We start from the raw sequence: 5,425 nt of genomic DNA, 5'->3' as shown, positions 1-5,425 counted from the left end.
AGGCGGTGGCCTGCATCCCTATCGGAGAAAGCCGAATCTCTCGACCTGCTACTTCTTTAGAGTTCGACCTGCTTTTTCTTCAGAGTCCGACCTGCTACTTCGTCATGCAAGATGGAGCATGACATGCTTGGCTTGATGGGAAACCTTGCTGAGGAAATAGCTGCCCGTGAATGCAGCCAATCCTGATATAAGTATCTAGGGAGAACATGAGCTCTCTCAGAGCTTAGCCACTGTCGGCCATTGGATCGAGTCTCTTGATGCGTTTTTGGACGTTGGATCGAGCGGTGGAAGTCGCTGGGCCGTTGGATCAAAAAAAGTTACTGCTACAATGAATAGTTACCGTCTCGTTCGTGCCACCGTGCGTAATTACGCTGCCCCGTCGGGGGCATTTTCGTCGTTTCACGCTTACGCGTATAAATTGCGTCCGCTCCAGGAGATGACCTAGCCGCCTCTCCCCCGCACTCTGCGCTCCCATCCCTCGCTCCTCCCGCCGCTCCCTCTCCTCTCCCTCCCGCCCCGCCTCTCTCTCTCCGTCCAAACCCTCCCTAACCCACGCCCGCCTCCCTGCCCCGCCGCCAGCCGCAGCCGCCGCCGCCGCCGCTCGCCGCGTCTCCCTCCAAACGCTCGCTGCGCCCGCCTCCTCCGCCGCCTCCTCTCCACCGCCGCCGAGGTGGCACGGGAGGTGGCGCCCCCCGCGTCGTGGGCGTTGGCGCAGCCGCAGGTGGGGGCGGCGGCGTGGACGGAATTGGGGCAGGGGCGTTCTTCGTGGCCGCATCAGGCGTGGGCGCTGCCACAGGCGAAGCAGCAACAACAGTGAGGCTGTACACGGCGGAAGGGGAACAGGCGGGGTACACGACCAAGTGGGAGGAGCTCCGTCCGGTTTCGCAGCACCTTCTCCTGCAAATCGAGTATGTTCCTGGTCATATCACATATCTTGCCCGTCTTTCTTGTCGAATTTAGTACTCGTGGTTTATTATTGGCTTCCGCTGCTGTGACGTGCTAGGGTTTCAAAAACATCTCGTGGTGGTGGATTCTACAGGTATTGTGGGGATCAGAGGAGTTATCTCTTTGTTCAATTTGTGTATTTAATTGCGTCTCCTTTGATTGGTTTGGTGCTTTGCCTGGTGTTCAGAATGATTTGCCTCATTGCTCTCTGACCATCACCTGGTTCATCTGTGATTTGGCAGGGAGAAGATAAGGGATGAGAGGCATGTGTGTGAGCAGGTGGAACAATAACTGGATGCTCGTCAGATTACCCAGGTTTGGTTTTATTCTCAGGGTGCTTTGTTCTTTAATTTGCAGAACATGTTTGAACAACGTTTCAGCCTTCACGGATTAGTGTAGTAGCCTAACCATTGCAGAAAAGGGGAAGAAAGTTAAACTGAACCTAAATTCAGATATATTTTGATGAACGTCCAGTTATCTGCTTGAAGAACAAAGGGTGCTTAATACTGGTTTGGTTTATTCTGTGAGCAGGTGGAACAATTCAGGATAAAACTGAAACTAAATTCAGATATATTTTGAACTAATCATATATTAGTTCCAATTAGATTATATGAGCATATCAGACTAGATGGTCTCCTAGACCTTTAGAAGTTGATATTCTCTATTTTTGGCCACATCATTTTTGTAAAAATAGTAGAGTCGCTAACACATCTGCACAACCTATGGCTTATTACATATATATGCTTGGTCTTCTGTTCTGCACAGCGAAACCATGGGTTTTTTATTCTAAGAAAATGATGTATATTGGTGTTGTATCCACAAGATCTATGTAAGTTAGAAATTTAGAAGTAATGCCTTCCATGGAAATACAAGCATTATTTTATTTCGTGGTATGATGAAAAAGTTCACCCTAGGTCCACTTGCTTTTATTTGTTGTTTTTGTTCCGATAATGTCTGATTTATAGTTTCAATTTCATCAGCACAAATAGACTCAATGGTGTAATGATTCAGTTTCACATATATTTTGTCAGTATGGTATTTATGATTTTTTTTCCATGATCCATGATCCAGGATATCAGATTTATGAGCTTCTGTTACTTGATGCAATTTCAAAAAGTGTCGGTAAGGTAAAAATGATCTAGAAGCTTATTGCATTCGAAAGTAGTTATTGCAAGAAGAAGCATGAGACACTAGCAGGTATATAATGTCTATTCTGCTTTCTATTTGTTTTTTAGGTTCAGATTACAAATTCTTGCATGATGTAGAAGTTTCAACCGAATGGTGCACCCTCAAAATTGTGTTTTGTTATGCACGATGCAAGCTTCAGCAGCACCACACCTAGATTTTGAATGGCTCATAGCAGACTATATATGGCTAACCTATTGTATGGCATTCTTATTTTTTGTCTATATGCATTACTTCTAGATTTACTTCTATTGTTGCGCCATCACATGGATCAAACACACTAAAATATGATGTTGATCTTGCACAAAAGGAAGAACGGTGGTGTCACATAAGCATGGCTCGACCTAGCCTTGATCATGGTAGCCTCTTAGGTGTTCCTACTTGCTACTATCCATGCTACCTGAAAACCCAGCTTATTTCACCACCAGCTCCAAAGCAACGACAGAATGTAGGCATCACCGTATATAATTTTATTGCATATTGCTCAACTCCTCCTCTATGAATTTGCTTACAAGCGTGTGTGACTACACTTGCTATGCACATGTACTATAGACAAGTCGGCAGGACCTCACATCACAACACCTAAGCGAGTCTGGCAAGGCTTGCTCGCCATGGCCTACCGCGTCGGCGAGACGGGGCGAGCACGTGATCACCATCAACAGGTCCTTTGTCACAACACCCTAGCAAGCGAGATGTTTAGACAAAGATATATGATATAGTACTATCAACATATGTCATAGACGAACAGTATATATCCTTCTCTTCACAAGCACAAGACTTGATTTTGATAAATTGTGTTACCATTTCTGCGGCATCAACATTTGGGAGGACACACCATCTGAATCCTCTATAATAACTGAACCATTACTATTACAAGCAACCTCCTACATCTTCCTTCCAAAAATTCAGATGATGGTTTAGTTGTTTATATACATGTGCCATCTCTTATGTCTGAAATATATATTCTACTATCGGGCTGGCTGGCACCTGGCAGGCTGCACTTCCTATCTACTTGTGACGCCCCATCATGTTGGTTTACATTTGGAGCAAAAATTCTGCTGAGCATTTGGTGTGACTGATTGCACTATCCATTTAGTGTTGTCTGGACATAGCTATGTAGTGGACACAATTATTTAGAAAAATGTCAAACCTTAACATTTACAGGAAGCTTTACATATGTTTGGATTATGGGTCCGCTGTAGGTTTGCATAGATAAATAAATAGCACTCTTGCTATCAAAGTGTGTGTTTCATGGGCCTTTCTTTGTTTGAGGGACATAACTCAATTTTTGTATCAGCCATACTTCTGCTATATATATGGAAACAATCAGTGTCTATTTCTTTTTTATCTGAACTGAGACATAATTCTACTATATGTAAACAATCATTGGTTCTTTCTTTTTTATCTAAACTGAGAAATAACTCTAATCAATTGTTTTTTATTTAATGTCTAAGTATCTTCCTTACCCAAAACTTGTGCCAAAACTGGTATTTCTTTCATGTGTGCCTTGTGCCATATATTATCCAACCCCCTCTACTTCTGTACAGTTTTTTGTGGCGAAGATTACTGGCACCATGTGAATCTTAAGCTCCACCATTTCCTAATTTTTCTCTCATGGTCGCCCTCTAGGTTTCCTGGCAAGGCGATGGTGTATGAACCCTGTGCGCCTGCCTAGCTGTATTGCGGCTCGAGGATGCGGCGGAGGTGGCACATGAGCAGATGAAAGAGGAATAATTGAAGCCCCAATGCCTCCCACATTCTTGCTCCCTGATAATGGAAGTACTAGGTTTCAAACTCCTTCCCCTTCCCTGATATTTACAATTCCTTTTCGGTTAGCCATCATCGATGTTGACTGTTGACTGAAATATTTAGTTCTGTTGCTGGACACCTAATATCTGCACACTGTGTGTCCGCCAGCTGAGCGGCAAGCCGGAGCTGCAAGTCGCTGAACATGGTCGTGCTACTGTGAGGATCTCATGTCTCTCACTCTGTATCTCTCATCAGCCCATTCCACTTTGTGTATGGTCAAGGCAGTCAATTCTTTGTTGTTGAGGCTTATCTGTTATTTCAGGGCAACTCACTTGGGCATGTAGTGGGGATGGCTTATGTTCAAGCACCTAATGGAATGTATGCTTTTCCTTGATGCTCCGTTCCTAAGAAATTGCATGAAGCTGGTGTCTGGTGAGCAATCTGGCCTTGACCATAGAGCCTTTCTTTTCTTCCGCAGTTCATGCTTTATTGTTGGAAATATGCCCTAGAGGCAACAATAAATGGTTATTATTGTATTTTCTTGTTCATGATAATTGTCTATTGTTCATGCTATAATTGTATTGACTGGAAACCGTAATGCATGTGTGAATACATAGACCACAACATGTCCCTAGTGAGCCTCTAGTTGACTAGCTCGTTGATCAATAGATGGTTATGGTTTCCTGACCATGGACATTGGATGTCATTGATAACGGGATCACATCATTAGGAGAATGATGTGATGGACAAGATCCAATCCTAAGCATAGCACAAGATCGTGTAGTTCGTTTGCTAAGAGCTTTTCTAATGTCAAGTATCATTTCCTTAGACCATGAGATTGTGCAACTCCGGATACCGTAGGAATGCTTTGGGTGTACCAAACGTCACAACGTAACTGGGTGGCTATAAAGGTACACTACAGGTATCTCCGAAAGTGTCTGTTGGGTTGGCACGAATCGAGACTGGGATTTGTCACTCCGTATGACGAAGAGGTATCTCTGGGCCCACCCGGTAATGCATCATCATAATGAGCTCAATGTGACCAAGTAGTTAGTCACGGGATCATGCATTACGGAACGAGTAAAGAGACTTGCCGGTAACGAGATTGAACGAGGTATTGGGATACCAACGATCGAATCTCGGACAAGTAACATACCGATAGACAAAGGGAATTGTATACGGGATTGATTGAATCCCCGACATCGTGGTTCATCCGATGAGATTATCGTGGAACATGTGGGAGCCAATATGGGTATCCAGATCTCGCTATTGGTTATTGGCCGGAGAGGTGTCTCGGTCATGTCTGCATGGTTCCCGAACCCGTAGGGTCTACACACTTAAGGTTCGGTGACGCTAGAGTTGTTATGGTAAATAGTATGTGGTTACCGAAGGTTGTTCGGAGTCCCGGATGAGATCCCGGACATGACGAGGAGCTCGGGAATGGTCCGGAGGTGAAGATCGGTATATTGGACGAAGGGTATTGGAGTCCGAAATTGTTCCGGGGGTACCAGACTATGGCCAACATGTCCGAAAGGGGTTTCGGAGG

At 44.6% G+C, this 5,425-nt stretch overlaps 1 non-coding gene across 8 annotated transcripts; it reads left to right on the top strand.

Moving 5' to 3' along the window:
* Positions 1-443: 443 nt before the first annotated feature.
* Positions 444-4,455, top strand: LOC109779180 (uncharacterized). Of its 8 annotated transcripts, none has more exons than XR_005756848.3 (6): positions 444-908; positions 1,004-1,039; positions 1,188-1,260; positions 2,017-2,142; positions 3,760-4,095; positions 4,202-4,455. It is a non-coding gene; the product is annotated as an uncharacterized protein (transcript). The 8 variants fall into 8 exon arrangements; XR_006663954.2 differs by having other exon boundaries at positions 2,683-4,095; XR_005756844.3 differs by having other exon boundaries at positions 2,017-2,792.
* The last annotated feature ends 970 nt before the right edge of the window (positions 4,456-5,425 follow it).

The sequence above is a fragment of the Aegilops tauschii genome, chromosome 5, assembly GCF_002575655.3.
Source record: "Aegilops tauschii subsp. strangulata cultivar AL8/78 chromosome 5, Aet v6.0, whole genome shotgun sequence".
NCBI classification, from domain to species: Eukaryota; Viridiplantae; Streptophyta; class Magnoliopsida; order Poales; family Poaceae; genus Aegilops; species Aegilops tauschii.
Note: the sequence above shows the minus strand (reverse complement) of the source record. Positions and strands in the feature narration are given on the sequence as shown.